A 21,723-nucleotide genomic window follows, 5' to 3' on the forward strand; every position below is an offset into this window, starting at 1 on the left:
TGGAAAGGGCGACCTTCTGTAGCTTTTTATGAACTCACTGGAAAACTCTTAGCGACTTAGCATGGCATTCTTCCCTTTGCTCAATTCTCCACCCTCATCTTTCTCCCTGTTGCCCAACCATTTAGATTTTCTCAAACACAGTGTTGTTACACATGCTTCATCCTTTCTTGCAAACTGACTTCTTCTACCCATTGGCTTGGCAAACCATACTTTTCCACAAAAAGATCTCAAGCTTCACTGTCCTCAGGAACATTTTCCCTGAGTTTTCTCACTCCCATAATCATTTATATGACAATATTTCCTATGTTATATTATTGGATTGTCTAATTGCCTATCTTCCCCACTGTATGTAAAATGCTTCTACCAGGGGCTACACTTCATGTCTATAGCCACAAAATCTAGCCCAGGGCCTGACATAAAATGGAAACTCAACAAATGATTTTTGAATGAATCATTGAGATGTAAATTTCATTTTGCTATGTCTTCATAATGATCATTTTAGCAAATGCATATTATTCAGCCAAGATGATATCAAATTTTTCACAAAATTAAAACAAGCTAACATTTTCCTTTACTAAATTAAGGGAAAATATTTATACAAAGAAGAAAAATATAAATTATCAGATAGCTCCTGTAGCATATAAAAAAAAAGACCCAGAGGGATCGGGTGGAGAGGGAGGTGGGAGGGGGGACTGGGATGGGGAATACATGTAAATCCATGGCTGATTCATTTCAATGTATGACAAAAACTACTGTAATGATGTAAAGTAATTAGCCTCCAACTAATAAAAAAAAAAAAAAGATTATCATTTTCCTTCCTCAGTGGTAGCTCTTAAGAAGGGACTAAGGATAAATGACTGAATAAAGTTAGATTAATAGGTAAGAAAGGGGTTTCACCTTTCTTGTTCCTAGGGGTTACCAAGTCTTGTCCCACAAAATTCTACTTTTATTATTTGTCCTAGAATATTCAGAATTGGACTTGAATCTTGAGTTTGTCTGGATCATTACTTCTGAAAACTCTTTTAGGAAACAACGGATTTTAAGCAGAGCACCACTGGTATAGTCCAAATCTGTCATTTTATACAATCCTACAAGATAGATACTCTTATAGTCCCATTTTACAGATGATAAGATGGAGGCATCAAAAGGCTAAATAAAATCAGGTGGGCTGTAGCCCACCAGGCTCCTCTGTCCACATAATTCTCCAGGAAAGAATTTGGAGCGGGTCGCCATTCCCTTCTTCAGAGGATCTTCCCAACTCGGGATCAAACCCAGGCTCTTGCATTACAAGCAGATTCTTTACCATCTGAGCCACCAGGAAGCCCAGTAAGATGGATACTAATATAATCCCATTTTTACAGATGATAAAATGGAGACATCAAAAGGCTAAATAAAACCAAGTAGAATATCAGATTTGAACCAAGAAGTCTAATGCAGAGAGTATACAATCCTTAATCTATAATACCATTTAAAACAAAACATACGTACTTTAGTGACTTGAAAAACTTTATCCCTGTAAGAATGACTTTCTTAAAATGAATGTGAAAAGTAACTGGGAAAGTAGAAGAATCTCATTGGACATTTGTCTACTATTTTGTTCACTTCCCAATCTGAGCACGCATTTTATCAGGTGAATCCTTCATCTTAAGAAACTTGGTGCGAGGCAAAGATTGCCTTCCATGATAGTGAAAATTGTCCCCTTTTCTTTCTAGGGCAGATGGAGGGCACAAAATGGAATGAAGTTCACCTTGCAAAAATGATCTGTCTAATTTTCCAGGTATTTAAGCTTTCTGATTTTTATATACAGAGAGAAAAAGTCATAAGTCAACTGAGGTCATTCCTTTACAAACATGACTCATATGCCATCCAAACTATAAGTTACGAAATTGAAATCTAACAGGAAGTGGCTGGTTTGTTAACTCCACCTGAAGAAGAACTTCTCAGTAGGAACCACCCACTTGTGCCTATTGTTGAATGAATCTTTTCTAAAGACCCAACCTCCTCTTGTAAACCAGACTAAGGAAAGCCTGCTATTTAAATATGATAATGGCATCAATGGGGGCACAGGAGAACTCTCCTGAGACACCTTTTCTTTGTCATATCAGTTGTAGGAGTTTGCTAGTAACTAGCTGATCCTGGAGAAGAAAAAAGCAAGAGAATAATGAAGATAATTTAAGTACGATGATTTCAACGTCTTTCTCTGTCATCACTGGGGAAGGACATGCATTCACTCTGGTGACTGCAGCCATGAATCAGTGTCAGGGGAGACTAAGAACAACACAACTTCCTGGAGGGACAGCTTGACTCAGGATTATTATTTAGGACAGTATATTCTATCTCAAACAAATAAAAATAGGTTTACTATAGAAAAGAAAAAAAATAGCATGAACTTATAAGATTCATTGATTTATCCAAGTATTTATTGAGTAAAGTGCTAAATGTTAGCTTTCCAAATGCTGAGCAGAAAGCAAAACGGTCCCTGACCTCAGGAAATTTAGAACCTAGTGAAGGAGGCGGATGAGTTAAGTCACAAAAGCTAGGCTAAGGGTTTTGCTTTTCCTGTTCTTAGAAGTTTCCAACTCTTTCGCTGTGAAGTTCTACGTTTATTGTTACTTGTCCCAGAATGATCAGACTTGGACTTGAATCTCAAGCTGACCTGGATCACTACCTCTGAAGACTTTTAAGAAAGAAGGGATCCTAAGCAGAGCACACATGAAAGCATCAGTTTTTAAAAAGCCAAGAACAGAGCCAATTAAGGATAATCTGAAGGATGACAAGAGCAGAGGCTGGAGAAAGGCAGGGAGCGGTGGTGGCAGCGAAGTGAGTACAGATGTCCTTGAACGTATGGGGCTTAGCACACACCGAGGAAAGAGAAAGAAAGCCAGTGAAGCTGAAGCTCACAGGGTAAGGGGATGGTGGTGGGCCAGGCTGGAGATACTGCTGGGGCCAGAGAAGAAATAATCTTGTGAGCCTGTTGGGCATAGAAAACAACAAAGGTGAGTACTTGCTTCAGGCAGTTAGTTTTCTGGTCCTTCCGGAGGAACAGGTATCTTCTCCCCTGATATTGGGAGGTACATGGATAGAAAATGTGAAGCACTGGCTTATTATATATCTTGCAAGGTCAACTTTACTGGCCCTAATTTTGCAGCTGATGAAACTGAGGCACAGAGAGGAGAAGTGAACAAGGCAGGTTACACTGTAATCAACAGACAGGATTTCAACTTTGATCCATTGTACCCCATGCTATGGGAAGACTTTAGAAGCCAACTTTTGTCTCCTCCACAATTTGCCTGTGATCAGTCAGGGCTATGTATACTGATCTTATGGGCAAAAGTTTCCATTTTTATTGCTTTTAAAATTGTTGTTATTGTTGTTCAGTTGCTAAGGTGTGTCTGATTCTTCACAACCCCATGGACCACAGCACCACAGGCTTCCCTGTCCTTCACTGTCTTCTGGAGTTAGATCAAACTCATGTCCATTGTGTCGATGATGCCATCCAAACATCTCATCCTCTGTCTCCTCCTGCCCTCAATCTTTCCCAGCATTAGGGATTGATCTCAACATGATTTCCCTTAGGCCTAGTCTTTTTGTGGAATTTCTAATCTGGAATCAAAGCAGGTTTGGATGGTTGGCTTAAAATGATCTCCTCTGGTCACCCCATCAGTCACAGGTACATTCAGCACCCAAATGCAGTCAGCTTTCCTTTGGCTCACTTGAGATGCGAATCACTTGTCCATACCAGTTACATTTTGCTGAGTAAACTCACTGCTCTATCCTCAACAGGTTATTCTCATCCTACCTCACTTCTCTGGAATTTTCAGGGAACTCAAAATTTGTCAGAGTTGAAACTGACTCACTGCAGCTTCTCTCTCAAACAGATTTCATTCAAATAAATCCTTGATATATCCAAGATCTTAATGAATCAACACATTCACAAATATTGCTCTAATATAATTTCTCCCAGAAAAAGAAATAATGGAAACCTGAAACATTTTAGTTGTGCTTTGATGATTTACTTAATGAGCAGTATTTGCCCAGGGTAGAGTACTGCCTGAAGTGAAATCAGAAATCATCTTTTTCTCAATGCTGTACAGAGCGTATGGGGGACTCATTTATGTCATGGAACCCGAGCACTGCCAAATGTGACATTTCATCCCTTAATGAATCCAAGGGTTCAGCTTTCTGGCAAGGGATGATCACTTTTTTATAATTATTTTTCTACTCTTTCAGCACCACCTCTTGCCATTGATGCTCTTCTCTTGTTTAGTTTTTTTTTTTTTTTTTTTTCACAAAATACAATTTATCACATTATGAGAATTGCTAAATTCTCATCAAGGAGTGCAAAACCATAATACTGATTAAAACACAAAAGCTGGATGGTTGGTTAGGTTCAGAGATGGAGTGGAGGGGCTGAAACACGAGCTTTCAGACCCATGTGATTTAAAGTGCTATTGCAGCAAAATGATAAATCACCCCATATCCTGGCCGTGCAAGGTCCCTTGTGAATAGCTGAATTCACGGATACCAAATTCACAAATGCTAATGGTCTACTATGTTCCCGTAAGTTCTCACCTAACTTGTGTTTTGCTTTTTATGTAATAATAGCCAAAACCCTAAGTCTTTTGTGTATACTCAGCCTGTTCTGGGTCTCTCTTTGAGAGTATGCCTTTGACAGTGAACTTGCCACATGAATTTAGTCAATTTATCATGGATACTGACCTTAAATAGCACCCTAAAAGTCTCCATAGCTATCTCTGATTATTCTGTTCATCTGTTTCTACCAAACAGATTTTATAATGACCAAGAACACAAACACAACCTAGACTAAGTATTTAGTTTATATTATTCTGAGTGAAACAAATGACCACTAAAATATACAGTCTGAATTTTTTCAAGTGACTCAAATTTTCAAGGAACTGCTATGTATTCATGAAAATTATAAATAATATAGCAAAATAATTATGACATAGTACTAAAAGATATAAAGTGACAAGTGTAGTAAGATTTCAATGGTGTCTAAAAAAGTGTACTAAAAATACTATATTTTATTATACCAAAAAATAGCAATCATATCTGGGTACGTGAATAATTTTAAGTTTCCATTTATCATACCCTAGACCTTAAATTTCTTTTTCACAATCCATTAAAAAAAAAATATTCAGCAGTTCAGTAGTACCTATGAAGTACCTTACTCTTAAAAGAACTATAGACCAGCTCCTTAAAACACTGCTCAAATTCCTCCACAGTTTCAGAGGCTAAAACTCAGGGCCAGCAACTTGAGGAATTTAATAAAGAACAAGAAACAAATCCCAACTTCAATTCCCCTGCAAATATGACAGGATTTTTAAAATGTGCCTGGAAAACTGCATCTGGGGTTTTGCCAATCCCATAACGTTTGGGACGTTTGCTGAACCCAAAACACAGCCGGGCCCACCCATCCATAATTAAAGCCCTCCCCCCAAATGAATTCATTGCTTTGTGGCACCATCTGTCTCATTCCCTTATTTACATAATAGGGAACCCTGCTCCGACTATAGCAAATGAGAAGCGACAAAAGAATGGCAAGTGAAGATGAAATGTATACATGTATACATCAGATTATGTATAATATGGTCAAATCCTTCCAATTTAAAAAAAATTTTTTTTAATTCCCAAACCCTTCACAATTTTTACCTGGGCCTCTTTCCAGCTCTCGGAACCTCCTTCCTCCTTCTGCTGTATCTGCAGCTCTCACTAGCATGGCTTGTTTCAAAGAGTTCATTTGTCACATTTGATTTTATTAAATATTTTATTTTCCTCTTGTGGACCCATTAGCATGCCGGTTTGAGAAAAATGACACAAATCAGTTGTGTTTGGTAGTTACTAAGCTGCAGTGGAGAAATAAGCAGTTTTATATTAACTTGAAATTTAAAAAGAAAAAAATTGTCCCCAATGTAGAGCTTCCTTGAATCCTTCTCATTTTCCTCCCTTCTGTCTCCTGGGAAGTTCTTGTCCTAATAATGGGAGCGTGAGCAGTGGATCTGTTGCAGACAGACAAAGGGCTGATTTCTGAATATGCAGCAGTTATTCTAATCCCATGTTTTGTGTCTCTTCCTACAGGCTGGGACAGGAACAGCCTTCCAGTGCCCAAGGCAGCCCCAAGTCTCCTATCTGGGCTCTGCCACTAACAGTGACCTCACGCAAATCTGCTTTCGGGACCTTCAAGTTCACAGTCAGTGCTCTCCCGTCCCATAAATGCCTGCCTGGAAGCTGAGATGCTGCTCCCCTCTGTGGATGCAGAGCCCTTCCCTTTCTAAGCCCGCAGGCACAGATGCAAGTGGGTGGAGGGTTAAGAGGCCTGAGTTTCTTCAGCTTCAGAGCCCACCTTTTACCAGGACCAAGCACCCTCAGACTGGAGGGAGAAAGATGCAAGACTTAGAGGCATATACTATCTTCTGCACCACGCTGAGCTCTTTTATAGTCAGGCACCAGGAGGGAGGCTTCTAGGCCCAGCACTGACAGCCCATCCTGGAAGCAGCCACAGCTCAGGCTAAAACATGAGAGGCTGGAGTTCCTGTGCTATACAATAGGTCCTTATTGGTGATCTGTTTTAAATATAGTAGTGTGTACATGTCAATCTCAAACTCCCAGTCTGGCCTGTCAACCACAAATCGGCACTTGCCATCTACCTCTACAAAGGTGAAATCATGGGCTGCTGCAGCTGCTGACCTCCAACCCCTGAAAGAGTTCAAGGTGGAGAGAAAAAAGTGGGAAAATTGGCAGGACAGGTCTTCAGACAGTCAGATACACTCTGGAGCTGATTTTATGAGCCTAATTCTTGAATCTCTTCACATCTTGTAAAACACTAAAATCTTTCATGGTGACAATTGTTTCTCATGACTAACAGAAGCTTCACGAGACCAGTAGAAACTTCAAGAAACTTTCTACAAAAAGTATGTGCTTGATTGCATGTATTCCCCCTTTACTAAAATCACATACCCACTGTGTCCTTCACCCCTACCTCTTTTGAGCAGTTTCTCAGAGCTTTCTGAGTGCCATTTCCCAGGCTGCAGCCCTCATTTTGTCCCAAATAAAACTTAACTCACAGCTCTCACATTGCACATTTTTTTAGTCAACAATCCCTTCCTCTGCTCAATATTCTGCAATAATTTAAATGAGAAAAGAATTTGAGAAGAATAGATATAGCATATGTATAACTGAACCATTTTCCTATGCACCTGAAACTAACACAACATCGTTAATCACCTTTACTCCAATAGAAAATAAAATTTTTTTAAAAGATAAAATAAAATGGGCAGAGTGCCATCGAATTGATGTTTTTGAACTGTGGTGCTGGAGAAGACTCTTGAGAGGCCCTAAGATTGCAAGGATCAAACCAGTCAATCTTAAAGGAAATCAACCCTGAATACTCACTGGAAGGACTGATGCTGAAGTTGAAGCTCCAATACTTTGGCCGCCTGATGCAAAGAACTGACTCATTGGAAAAGACCCTGATGCTGGGAAAGACTGAGGGCAGGAGGAGAAGAGGACGACAGAGGATGAGATGGTTGGATGGCATCACTGACTCAGTGGGCATGAACTTGGGCAAACTCCTAGAGGTGGTGAGGGACAGGGAAGCCTGGCATGCTGCAGTCCATGGGGTCACAAAGGGTCGGACACAACTGAGCAACTGAACACCACCACACTGTTGAGCTTCAGGCTGGGCTTACACTCTATGCCTGGCAATGCTCTGAGGCTATGAGCAGCCTCACCAAAGAGGCCAAAGGCCCTCCCCACATTCTTATCTGCTGACTGGAACCTCCTTCCAAAAACAGAAAAAAAATAAAAATGAGTACAACCATGACAGGACTTTTAATATAGGTAACTAAAATTTTCTCAATTGTATACCATGTATGAGATAAAAATAACTTCAGGAAACATTACAATATTTACAACAATGTAGCACACTTAGCTCATTGACGTCTGACTCTGAGATCTTATGGACTGTAGCCTGCCAGGCTCCTCTGTCCATGGAACTTTCTAGGCAAGAGTACTGGAGTGAGTTGCCATTTTCTTCTCTGCAGCAATGTAGAGCACAATCCAAACACAACCTCTGTACTTGTCTTGCAAGTGCAGCTTTAAGGCAAGCTGGGTAGACTTCTTTTCCAACCAGATAAGCCTTCTGCTCAGCCCCTTCTGTCCACATGGGAGAAACTGCTGCTACTGAGATACCTATTAGCAAAGAGTGTGTGGCAGTGGGGACACTTGGCTTGGACCTCTGAACCTTCCATTTATCATCTGCACAATCTTGATACATTTGCTAAACCTGGCCATCATCTGTAAAATGGGATAACAGGGGCCTATCTAACAGGATTGAAGGAGCAATCAGATAAAGGTCATGACAGGTCTAAGCAAGCAGTGAAAACAAAGGGTGTATTATAAGACACGGTACGTGTTCCACTGAGCTGACAGTTTAGGAGAGGAGATGAAAAATTGGAAAATTAAGTGAGGTTCAAGTTGCCATGAAAGCTCAAAGGCAGAAGGGATCTGTCGCCCTAAAGAGATGGTAAAGTAGTGTCCTTCACAAAGAAGATTCGAATTGAGCCTTTAGGGGTAGATAGAAGTCTTCTAGAAGGATAAAGAGAGGCAGTATAGCATATGTGGGGGGAAATGGAGGCTCATTTCCAGAAATAGGCATGGAAGTTGACACGATTTGTTTATAACATACATTTTGAGGGGTAGGAATTAGGGAAGTGGGAGGTGGGAAGCCTCTAATTAGGCTTTTGTTGCTCTGTGCTGGAAAAGGTGGCCTTTCTGCTGAACCACTGGAGGACCCATGGAGGCTTTATAAAGGAGAGTGACATGATTAGATTTGAGTGCAGAAAGGTCACTCTGGAAATACTGATTAAGATGGGCGGGAGGAGGGTGAGCCTAGAGGCAAGAAGACCGTAGTTGGAGGGGTTGCTGTAGGAATCCTGGTAAGGAGAGGCAGAGGCAGCAGTGATGATGTGGACATTACTTATTTGAAAGATGCTAAGAAAGCAAGAAAGGCAGGGCTCAGTAACTGATTGACTGGGGCAGATAAAGGAGAATAAGGAATCAAGGCTGTCTTCCAGGTTACAAATGCAGGTGAATGAGTAAATGATTTGCACACTGACCAAGAGAGAAAGAAAAGATGAGCAAATTTAAGAGTAAGTAGATGTGAGAGAGAGTGAATTTGCTTTGAGACATGTTGAGTTGAAAAGTATCTGTGAAAATCCAGAAGGAAAAGTCCAGTAACTATGGATATGAATGTCTCTAATTTATGGGGGAAAAACTCAGGGGAAAAGAATCTCATTATGTGGAAGCTAAGAGTAGTTAACTTGATGGCAGGATGTTCTTCGAAATAGTTTGCTAGCAGCAAATATAGTGGTTATTTTCAGAAATTGAACTGCTTTGGAGACCGAGTTTCTTTCTCCATGGAACCAAGCTCCGGATTCCGAGCCACACACCCAATGGTGCTCAGCCATACTCTTGAGTTCCAGACAAAACTCAAGGACATTTTAGCTGCACCATGTTCAAGGTGAGATGATTCTGGACAACGGTGAAGGTCATGGACATAGTCAAATAAGACAATGCACATGAAATTGCTTTGAAGTCCTTCAAGGATCGGCAGTGTTTTCTCTCATTCCTTGTTTGCTCACAGAAAGGCAGCCCATGGCAGTATGACCAGAAGTTCAGTCATGCCTGGCACATTGTTGGATACACAGTAGTTACGCAGTTAATGTTTGGTGAATAAACTGCCCAATGAAGGCACACACTGATCTAACAAAATAAATGTCCCAAGGGAACTGGAAGAGGCTGGTTAAAGTTTGCACTAATTTCCCCCCTAGGTAGAAGTGATTCCCAAAGATGGGGCATTCAGACTTTAGTCAATAGTGGCATTTCAACCTGGCCACATCTCAAGGGAACCACTGAGTGGGGGAAAGGGGTTGAAAGTGAGAAGTTGGGATTTTCTTTCTTTCAAGGAGGAGACAAAATGTTCCAAGAAGGGATGGGTGGGTGCAGCTTCTTTTAAATGGTGGTGAAATGCTATATCAGGTCATAAACCTGTGGTAGAGTTTAGCGACTGTGTTTAAATGGATGATTCTCATTGCCTTATGAGATCCGGAAAAGCCATAAAAATTCATGGCCTACTTGTGGCTGAGCTCTAATAAAGGAATAATCGGTGCTTTAAGCGAGGGGTAATGGGAGGTACAGTGGGAGATTTACTCAAGCAGTAAGGGCTGCAGAGAGAGCGTAGGTTTTTCATGCCAATTATATTGACAGACAACGGTGCAGACTTCCCTGACATGCACTTGCAATCCTGTTCTCTTAAGTGACAAGATGGGTCCTTAGTTCTTCCTTCTCCTGCACTTTCAGGAATCAAGCCTTAGAGTTCTACTCAGGGCTCCTGTCATCAAAGTCAATAAATCTGCAGTGAGGTTCCCATCGGATATCACTTGGTATGGTGGAAAGAACTTGGAATTTGAATTACGAAAAACTTGAGTTTTAAACCCAGCTCTGTGACTTACTAGGTGATTTTCTTATTGGCCCTAATTATTTCTTATTGACCCTAATTATTTCTTTCTCAATCATTATTCCTGTCCACTGCCATGGGACTTGGGTGTCTCTCTATGGGAGAAGTCCTCACTTATCCTCTTGACTACAAGCTTGACCATGTGACTTGCTTTGGCCAAGGACTTGTGTGTTGAAGTAATGGATGTCACAATGGAAGAGCTTCAAGAGCCTTTGGGAGGTGGGCCATTGTTCTTTTATCTCTCTCGTGAGAATAAAAGTGAAAATGTTAGTCACTCAGTCGTGTCCACTCTGTGTGATCCCACGGACTGTAGCCCACCAGGCTCCTCTGTCCGTGGAATTCTCCAGGCAAGAACACTGGAGTGGGTTGCCATTCTCTTCTCCAGGGGATCTTATCCACCCAGGGATCGAACCCAAGTCTCGCACATTGCAGGCAGATTCTTTACCATCTGAGCCATGAGGGGAGCCCTCATGAGAATAATATACCCGAAATCAGGACTATTTTTCAGCTTGGGTTCTGGAACAAAGAAGACACACAGGGCCGAGTCAAAGCTGCTTTCAGATCCTGCACTAGGAATGTAATATGACTGAGACTTGCAGGCTTGTTGTTCCAAGACAGTAAGACATTGGTGGTGTTTGTTACCTCAGTACAACAGTATAGTGAAAGCTGACTGATACACAGAGTGATTTAGGGAAAATATCTTAACCTGACTGAGCTCCGTTTTCCCTAAAATGTGGACAACACACCCACTCTTATGTTTGTGGCTGTGTTTAGTTGCTCACTTGTGTCTGACCCTGAGACCCTAGAATAGTTGCTTCACTAATTGTGGTTTTAGTTATTCAGATTTTTCTACTCAGTCAGAGAAATAAGAGAGACTAAGGCATTTTTCCAATATGTGTACTTCTAGCGAGCTATATTTGAATGACTTGTTGCTGTGGAATCCCTGGGCCAATGTGGCAGTCAGTGGCAAATTGGACATTTATGACACACTTCTTCCAGGACCAGGGCGAAAGGGTCTCTCAGATCTTTTCATTACAGCCTTCACAAGCTGTGAAAGAAAGAGCAGGTTCACTGTCACCCCATTACACATCCAGTCAATGGAACGCTGCCTTTTCCTTACCTGGGGTGACAGTCAGGCAGGTGGAAGCTGGCGCCTATGGCCTTTTGTGCATGGTCACACTGCTATGAAAACCAGGGGACTGTGCTCATGGCAATCACAGTAACAGCCCCTTGCCCAGGCCCACCTATTCATGGTTCACAAAGTTTCTGCGGTGCTCATTCTGATTTTCATAACAGTTCTATGAGCTTTTCATTCTCTCAGTAATTCATTCAACTGAGCGCCAACCACACTGTTTCTGCCTTCGTGGAAGTAGGTATTAGTGTATTAGCGACAGTTTATAACTAGTTATTGCATTTATTCAGCAAACATTCTTCTGCATCTACTATGTGTTGGGCACTGTAAAGTCAACGAAGACACTCAAGTGGAGAGGCATGGTCCCAGCCCTCAAGGAACTCCCAGTTACAAAGACGATACAGACATGGAAACCACCCTGTCTGAAAAGCTGTAGCATAAGTGCGACCACAGAGTCCAAACCAAGTGCTTGAGGGCACAAAGGAGAGAAAGTCCACCGAGAGAATCAGGGAAGTCAGGCCGCAGGAAGGGACATACGGGCTGGGTTCTGAGATGACTGGGAGTTTACCAGGTGGATGAAAGTGGAACAGAGAAGCAAGCAATGGAAACAGTTTAGATTAGGAAGGGTATCTGTGCATGGCTAGCGCAGAGGGTCAGTTGGGGCCATGGGGAGGGATATTAATAGAACTCCATAGGTAGGAAGAAGTGGTTGAAAATAACCTTGAGGTGCAAAGGAAGGAGTTTCTCTTTATTCTGTAGGTAACAGTGAGACTTCACATACAGTATTTTAAATAGAAGATTATCATTGTCATATTTTAAGAAAAGGTATCACTCCAGCAACAATACAGTCTATTGGAAAGAGGTCAGACTAGAGTAGAGGAAACCAGTTATGAGGTTAATTCCAGAGTTCTGAACACTGTGCTCACTCCAGAGTCTTATATGTGCCATTTCTGCCGAGGACTAGTACTCCTAGGGAGATGTCACCCTTATTTCCTGCCATCTCTGCCCTTCTTTTGGGGAAAACAAACATTTAACAAATGACCCACTCGGTTAGTTATAATCATTTATCAGAGGGACAATCGTTTTCCAGATACCTCACACACTGTCTCGGGATGGTGATTCCAAGGTCAGGATCACCTGGATAACCAGTCAGGGTTTGATGATGAATGGTACACATTTGCACTGAGCACCAAAAACATGGATTTTTTAAAAAATGTGTAGACACATTTTAAAATCATCATGGAAAATCAGAATTTTGCTGGATTTGGATACACTTAGTTTATAATTCAGCCGTTTATATAGCTCATGATGTTCTCACAGCAAGTATACTGGGCTGGTTTCCCATTCCCTCCTCCAGTGGATCAATTCCCAAGAAGGGGAGTACCAAAGGATGTGCTAACCATTGGACAGTTGCACTAATCTCCTATGCTAGTAAGGTCAAGCTTAAAATCTTGCATGCTAGGCTTCAGCATTATGCGAACCAATAACTTCCAGACGTCCAAGTTTGGTTTAGAAAAAGAAGAGGAACTAGAGATCAGGTTGCCAACATTCGCTAGACTATAGAGAAAGCAAGGGAATTTCAGAAAAACACCTATCTTTGTTTCATCGACTAAGTGGAAGCCTTTGATTGTGCAGACCATGACAAATTGTGGGAAGCTCTTGGAGTGATGGGAATAATAGACCATCTTACCTGTCTCCTGAGAAACCTGTATGCGGGTCAAGAAGCAACAGTCAGAACCCTGTACGGAACAACTGACTGAGGATCGAGAAAGGAGGACACGACTGCTGTCTGCTGTAACCCTGTTTGTTTAACCCATATGCTGAGCACATTATGAGAGGCCGGGTTGGATGAGTTACAGGCCAGAATCAAGACAGGCAGGCTAAAATCAACAACCTCAAATATGCAGATGATACCACTCTCATGGCAGAAATTGAAGAGGAAATAGCCTCTTGATGAGGGTAAAGGAGGAGAGTGAAAGAGCCGCCTCAAGACTAAATATAAAAGAACTAAGTTCATGGCATACAATCCCATTACTGAATGGCAAATAGAAGAGGAAAAGGTGGAAGTAGTGACAGATTCTCTCTTCTTGGGCTCCAAAATCACTGCAGATGGTAAATGCAGCATGAAATCAGAAGACGACTGCTTCTTGGCAGGAAAGTGATGACAAACCTAGACAGTGTGCTGAAAAGCAGAGACATTACTCTGCTGACAAAGGTCCGTATAACCAAGGCTATGATTTTCCCAGTGGTCAAGTACAGTTGTGAGAGCTGGCCGTAAAGAAGGCTGAAGGCCAAAGAATTGATGCTTTTGAACTGTGGTGCTGGAGAAGGCTCATGAAAGTCTCCTGGACAGCAAGGAGATCATACCAGTCAATCTTAAGGGAGACCAACCCTGAATATTCACTGAAGGACTGATGCTGAAGCTCTAGTATTTTGGTCATCTGAGGCAAGCAGATGACTCATTGGAAAAGTCCCTGATACTGGGAAAGACTGAGGGAAGAAGAAGAGGGCATCAGAGGATGAGATTGCTGGATGGCATCACTGATGCAATGAACATGAACTTGGGCAAACTCCAAGAGATGGTGAGGGAGAGGGAGGCCTGGCATGCTGCAGTCCATGGGGTCGCAAAGAGTCAGACACAACCAGGTGACTGAACGAGACCAATTTTATAATTTACATTTGCTTTTCATTGCATATAATGTGGGGAATAGTGGTAGGGATGGAGATGGGACACATATTTTTAACACATAAGTCTTCTAAACCAGCAGTCTCCAACGTTTTGGGCACCAGAGACTGGTTTCATGGAAGACAATTTTTCCATGGACTAGGGTTGGGGGTTTCAAGATGACTCAAGCATTACATTTATTATGTACTTTATTTCTATTATTAAATTGTGATATATAAAGAAATAATTATACAAATCATCACAGTGGAAAAATCAGTGGGAGCCCTGAGCTTGTCTTCCCACAAGTAGATGGTCCCATCTGGGGGAGAACAATGGAGAAGAATTGTAACTATGGATGAAGCTTTGCTCCCTGGCCTGCCATTCCCCTCCTCTGTGCAGCCTGGTACTGGTCCATGGCCTAGGGGTTGGGGACCCCTGTTCTAAAAGACTCAGTCTAGCCCTGGTTATGCCCTCTTTTCTCTAGTTGCACTGCAGGTGACCACAGCCATGTTCCTTCCTTGGAACTTCTCTATACAGAAGTTTCTAGACAGCAGCAAGAAAGAGAACTGCAACAAACTGGATTCATCATCCACAGAGATGTCAAGGACAGCACTTCCACCCTTACCAAGGCTGCACAAGGAGACATGGCCGGCAACTCTTACTGACTAATTCAGGTCTGAACCTCATGTAAGTTTATTTGGGCAAGAGAATTGGAAACAGAGCATTTCAGATTCTGCTTACTCAACAGCAGTATTCAATTGAGATCTTCTATACTGTCAGGACTTGAAAGTCTTGAGGATTACTATAGGGCAGGTTTCTTAAGCTACAGATAAAATTATTCCAAACTAGAACAATCCAAACACTCTTCCAAGGGTTCTGCTTTGGAGGCCCATCTATTTCAAGGAAGGTCAGCTCCAGAGAGAGAGGCTGAGGAATGAGCTGACATGTTAACAACATAAGTCACTGTATACTTAGTCACTCAGTTCTGTCTGACTCTTTGTGACCCCATGGACTATAGTCTATCAGGCTCCTCTGTCCATGGAATTCTCCATTCTCCAGGCAAGGATACTTAAGTGGGAGCCATTCCATTCTCCAGGAGATCTTCCCGACCCAGGGATTGGACCTGGGTCCCCGGCATTGCAGGCAGATTCTCTGCCATCTGAGCCACAGGAAAGATGCTGTTCCTCATATGGTTCCCAAACACTACAAAATCCAGTAACACTGCACTCCACTAGAGAACAGAAATCTGAAAGGTCTACTCAGGGTATCTAGGTCAGAGAAGTTCAAAATCACACTTCAAACTTTCTCTGCTAATTCAGTCTATAGTCTTTGGTCATAAGTCACAAGGTTTTCAACAGAGTTCCCTATGATCATAAAGATATGTATTGAGTCCTTATTATGTGCTAGGCATATGCTAGGAGTTTTACCTGCATTCTCTTATTTATTCTTTATATCTATGGGACATAAACTACTATTATTATCCCTCCTTAGCAGATAAGGAAACTGAGACACAATGATCTTTAGTAACTAGGCCAAAGTCAGAACAAGTAAGTTTCAGAGCCCAGGTTGGAATTTAGGAAGCCTAACTCTAGAGTTGACCTTCCTAACCATTTGCTTAATCTGCTTCTTCTCTGCCTAGGAGTTTAACTTGATCTCTTATTCCAATTTACAAGCATTTGTTAACTTTAATTTGGACGTGAGAAAATGGAGGTGAGAGAGGTTAGTGACTTGCCTCAGGTCACACCCACTGACAGTGGCAGAGCTAGAACACCATACAAATAACTGCCTTCAAGATTTCTTAATTTGACATCTTCATTTTAACCTGAACTAGGTATTAGATTATTTTATCCCACCAAGGGAAACAACAAAGGGAGGTGGGGGTGGGGTGGCATTTACTGAGCTCTTTCTAAGCATCAAGTCATCTCCTAGGCATTTTATATCCAACATTCATTCATTCAAGCAACAACCTTGTGAAGCTGGCAATGTTGCTTCCCTTTTTCAAATAAAACAGAAGCTTCAGGAGGGTGGGGAAACCTACCTGAATTCATCTAGAAAGCATGTGATGCAACTGGGGCTCCAGACTCCATCTGTGTGAATGTGATGCCCAGGTTCCTCTAATCAAGAATTTAATAGTAGGTTCACCCCTTGTAGGTGTGGGTTTTATTCTGTACCCACTTTAACAAAAGGATGAAGGAGAGAAATGGGACTTAAATCAGCACAAGCAATCTTGTGACATCATCCCCTCACAAGATCCTGGCCAGCATGCCTGAAACTGAATTTGTAAGGAGTTTCCTTGAATCCTGGGTCAAATGGCCTCTGATATTCAGGCAACATTCCTCTCCCTGATTCTATTCCCTGACTCTTCTTACTTGGCCCCTGCAATGAGACACCTCACAATTATTCAAAGGTTACCTACCAGAGAAAACATTCTCTAGACCTTGACTTGAAATTACTAGGTGAGTCAAGTCTTATTTTTGGTAAAATGACTGTGTTATTTCCCAAGTATTGGGGGTTTAACACAGCAACAGAAGCCTCTCACCAGAGACCTTCCCCCCTTAACTTTGAAATATGTGTGTACAGCAGAGAAATATTTCTGGTTTTGATGCCCTTACACAAATTGTCAACACACTGTATCTTTTTCTCACAGCTCTTTGATGTACTTGAAGGGATTTTCTTCCTTGAACAAGAAGCCACAACTCCAAATGTGTTTAAGACAGAAGCCCCTAAACATTTGAAGTTCAGTTCAGAATTCCTAAGCAGAAACTTGGCAAGAAGTCCTAACTTAAATTGGGAAAAAGGAGAAAAAAAAAAAAAACAAACCAATACCCTTCTCCCATCCATGAAGTATCAAATGTATACTTCTCAATAGAAAACAGACTTTTTACATCTATGTCATGCTGGTCTATCATTTATTCCCTGCATTTTCCCCCACAAGACTTCTGGCTCATTTCAAAAGCATGGTAACAAACGTTTGGTTGTATTGCTTTCATCTCAAATTCAACAAGCCCAAGTCTTAACTTTTAATCTTTAATCCACTTGGTGTCCCTTGCTTTCTTCTTCATTTCTGCCAACAACCCCCGTCATCTAGACTTAAAATCTAGACATTGATTTCCTCAAGGAAAGGAAGCACCCCTTAATTATCTTTGTATGTTACTCAGGCAGTGCTGGTGCATAGAAGATGCTCAATGAATACTCGTTTAATAGATTTAAAAGTCATCTTCTCCTTTTCCCCTACTTCACCCATGCATCTCATCTCTTCAAAGCCCTTGACTTGACACTTGTGTTTTCCAACATGAGTATCTAACAGCCAAATAGGTCAAACATGACCTATTTGACTAGGGTGCAGCCTGTTTAAGATTTTTATGGAAACCCCCACCCCAAAACTAACACATAAAATTGGTCAGAAATAGAAACTAAAAGGCCAGTGGTTTCAAATAATTACAGCTCTGCATGCAGATCAAGGTCACTCTAAAAGAAGTAGACCTGTTATAATTGCCATCGAATCTAAGAACAATTTTAATCTTACATATTAAATTACTCTACAAGATCAAGATAAAGTTTAATGGATTATTTCCAAGGATTTCTTACTGAAGAATAAGAATGCACCATATCATTAACATAAAAGTCTAAAGAGTGGAATCTATAAAGCACCTTTAAGTCCATAATGTGCCTTGCACATGGAAACTACTTATGAAAGTTTCCGTGTATCCTTGAATCTCACTCGAGTTATGGGCCCAATCTGAATACCAGCCATTAGCCCTCTTTTAAAGTAAAATGTATTATTGATAACGAGTAGGCTTCATTCAACTCTGTTTCTGATTAGGAGGTTCTCTATATAAACCACATACCTTTCCTTTTTTTTTTTCTTCAGTTATTTATCCCTTGACATTCTTTTAATGTATACCGTGAATCCTATGACTACCTCTGTAGTTCATATTTTCCTGCTCCATTAGATCAGAGGTTCTTAAACTGAGGTCTGTGATGCAGAAGAGAGACTGTGGAAGTAGAGGTGTGGGCTCAGAAGCAAGAAAGCAGCGTTGATTTCATGATGGTTTGAGTCTAGAGAAATCTAAGACAAGCTGATGAGAATAAGCAGATGCTGGAGGTAAGACATGAAGGGTTGACTGCACCGGGCACAGTTGTAGACACTGTGGGGAAAGCCCTCCCGATCTTCCACCCTGATAGGACCAACAAACGGCTACCAAACACATCAATACATATTGTGTCAGGCAGTCATGAATGCTATGGAGACAAAGCAAAGAGACAAAGAATGGAGAGTTTTATGAATTGCTATTTTATAAAAGGTGGCCAAAGAAGGTCTCCCTGAGCAAAGATCAGATGGAAGTGAGAGCAGGGATTTGCTGTTATCTGGGGAAGAGCTTGGAGGCAGGGGAAGCAACTGAAGCAAATGCCCTAGGGCAGGAAGAGACTTGGACCAGCTCCATCAGCACAAAGCAAGTGGACCCGTGTGGCTGGAGCAGAAGGTGGGAAAGACCATGTGTAGCCTTATGTTGGTGACAGGGCTCATGCTTTCACTCTGAATGACTGTCCATCTAAAAACACCATCCCTCATGGGGGCCCAGAGTGCAAGAGCTGCCAACAGCAGCCTTCTCAGTAGTGTTCACAGCCTGCTGCCCATACAGGTTGCCCTAAGGGACCTCGAAGATGGATAGGTGATGTCCAGTGGACATTCATGACAGGCATGCTGGCTCCAATCCAGGCTCCAGACAGGTATGTGCGGCAATTTTGGAAAGCCCCAGGCCACAGTGGCCAGGGTTCACATTGGACAAGTCCTTAGGCCCATCCACACCAAGCTGGAGAACAAGGAGCACATGAGTGAGGTCCTCCACAGGGCCAAGGTCAAGTTCCCTGGCCACTAGAAGAGCCACATCTCCAAGAAGTGGGGATCCATTAAGTTTAAAGTGGAGGAATTTGAAACTATGACAGCAAAAAGCAGCTCATCTTAGATGGCTATGAGATCAAATACATCCCTAATCGTGGCCCTCTGGACAAATGCTGGGCCCTGCACTCATGAGCGCCTTGGTGCTGTCCCCACCTTACTCATGCCCACCAGTAGATCCTACTTTCCTGTCCCAAAAAAAAAAAAAAAAAAAAATACAATCTCTCCCTGATCGCATTCCACCAGAATAAATTTATTGTTCACCATGTTCCAAGCATTCTGATAAGCTCTGGGAACATACACATTAATAAGATCCAGTCCCTCTATAATAAGGAAACAGATATTTAGACAAATGAATCTAATACAAGGTAGAAAGCAAGTTAAGTGTTGTTAAGAGAGATGACTGGCCTGCAGGAGAGCTGAGACCCCTCTCAACTTCAGGGAGGAGGCACTCAGGTTTGTTTCACAGAGATAGTTCCCATACATTCCCATATGATGGGTCATGAAGGATGGATTGAATTTGAATACAGGGATCACGTACAAAACTTTCTAAGAAAACAAGTCAAGGGATGGAGGTGAAAATATGCCTGATATTTTCAGACAACTATGAGAACTGACTAAGATAGGAAATGCTTGAAGGTGAGTAATTGGAAATGGGTTTGGACAAAAAGTTTGAAATTAGATGTTTGAAGTACATAGATGCAAGACAGAGAATTAGTGAACTTTTATTAGCTCTGGGTATAATATGCCTTCTACATCCTTTCCAGATATGCTTGCTTACGCCTCTATAGGAAAGATTTCATAGGAGAAAAGTACATGCAATGAACATATAGGAATTAAAATGAACTCTCCTTTTGCAATTTGGTGAAAAATTTTAAGTTATATTCTGTGTTAGAGACAATTTATTATAAGCCAGTCCCTTACCCCCCAGCACTGCACTGATGCGGAGTGTGAGTCCTAAAGGTTTAATAAGCAATGAAAGGTCACACTGTTAATAACTGATGAATCAGGAATCAGACTAATGTCCTGTTATTTTCCTGCTACATTTTCTCTACTCAGCTCTACCAGGTCTTTCCATTACTGTACAAAGCAAGGTGTGGGTGACACATATTTAGTGCTTCAAATCCAGATCCCGAGCTGTCTTATTGTAACACACATATGATATTAATGACTCATCTGCTATTCCTTCCCCATCTGCATGCAATCTACCTCCTCAAAACCCCTTCACACTGTCAGTGGTGACTGAGCTGTACATCTGTGGGCAAGGCCTTCCAAATACTCCACTGTGGCATCTTCTACCCCTGCTAACTTCTCCGAGAACAGAAAAAAATGGAATCCCCTTTGCCAAGAGACAATTTCCACCACCACGCCATTAAGAAGTTTTGCTTCCACTTATTTGCTCAATATTCCTTACGAGAAGATCTTGACTTGTTCTTTTTCAATAATTGAGCTCAGCAACCAAATTAACATGCTTTGGGATTTTTCACATTTATTTCTACTGAAAAGCAGAGTTGACAGAGAGGAAGAGAGAATGAGCCAACTTAGTCACAAAAGTAAATTTTAGCTCTTCACCTGTACCTTAAAGCAGCGGTGCCCAACCTCTTTGGCACCAGGGACCAGTTCCATGGAAGACAATTTTTCCACAGACTGGGGTGGGGGTGGGGTCAGGGAGAGAGTGGATTCAGGATAATTCAATTACTTTACATTTATTGTGCACTTTATTTCTATTACTCTTACATCAGCTTCACCTCAGATTATCAGGCATTAGATTCTGAAGGTTTGGGACCCCCGCCTTAAAGAAGGACTAGAAAATTTGGGACAAGGCCTTCTAAAGCTTGATGTTTCATCTGAATCCTGAAAATAACAAACTAGCTTCAAGAGTCAACCTAACTCCTCTTTCAGGAAACCTTCTGTGAACAAACCCATTCCCCAAATCCGTGCGCCCGTGAAATGCCACACATACCTTTAAGATGATGGCATAGAACGCACGGCGCTGTGACAGTTGCTCTCCATGTCTCTTCTCTTCCACCAGATTCACAGCACCTATCACGGTGGAGAAGAAGGAAGGAAGGTATCAAAGATGGGAGGAAGGAAGGAAATGTTTGATGCACATGTTTTCCAAACTGACTCAAGACACATGATCTGGCAAAGAAAGTCTTGGCTGCTAATTGGCTAAGAGTAATTTGAAGAGAAATAGCTTGGGTGTTAACTCTAGGATTCCATGCACACTGCTGGTTTGTGATGACACCAGAAAAGAATGTTCTAATTTGACACTGAAAAATCTATGATGCTCATTTACTCTGCACACATTACAATCTCAAACCTGGACAGCTGAAAATCAACATTTCACGGATCTGTGGCTATTTTTATGAAAGCTTATACAGGCCCATTTTGGTCTAGATACATTTGTGATTTATGTACTTGATATATAGATAATTTTATATGGGCCTTACAGTGATATGAAACATGATGCAATGTAATGTGTGGCA

At 41.6% G+C, this 21,723-nt stretch overlaps 1 non-coding gene across 1 annotated transcript; it reads left to right on the plus strand.

Moving 5' to 3' along the window:
- Window positions 1-18,871: 18,871 nt before the first annotated feature.
- On the plus strand, window positions 18,872-19,005 carry LOC139032524 (small nucleolar RNA SNORA70). The gene has a single exon (XR_011485064.1). It is a non-coding gene; the product is annotated as a small nucleolar RNA SNORA70 (small nucleolar RNA).
- The last annotated feature ends 2,718 nt before the right edge of the window (window positions 19,006-21,723 follow it).

The sequence above is a fragment of the Odocoileus virginianus genome, chromosome 31 (assembly GCF_023699985.2).
Source record: "Odocoileus virginianus isolate 20LAN1187 ecotype Illinois chromosome 31, Ovbor_1.2, whole genome shotgun sequence".
NCBI lineage: Eukaryota > Metazoa > Chordata > Mammalia > Artiodactyla > Cervidae > Odocoileus > Odocoileus virginianus.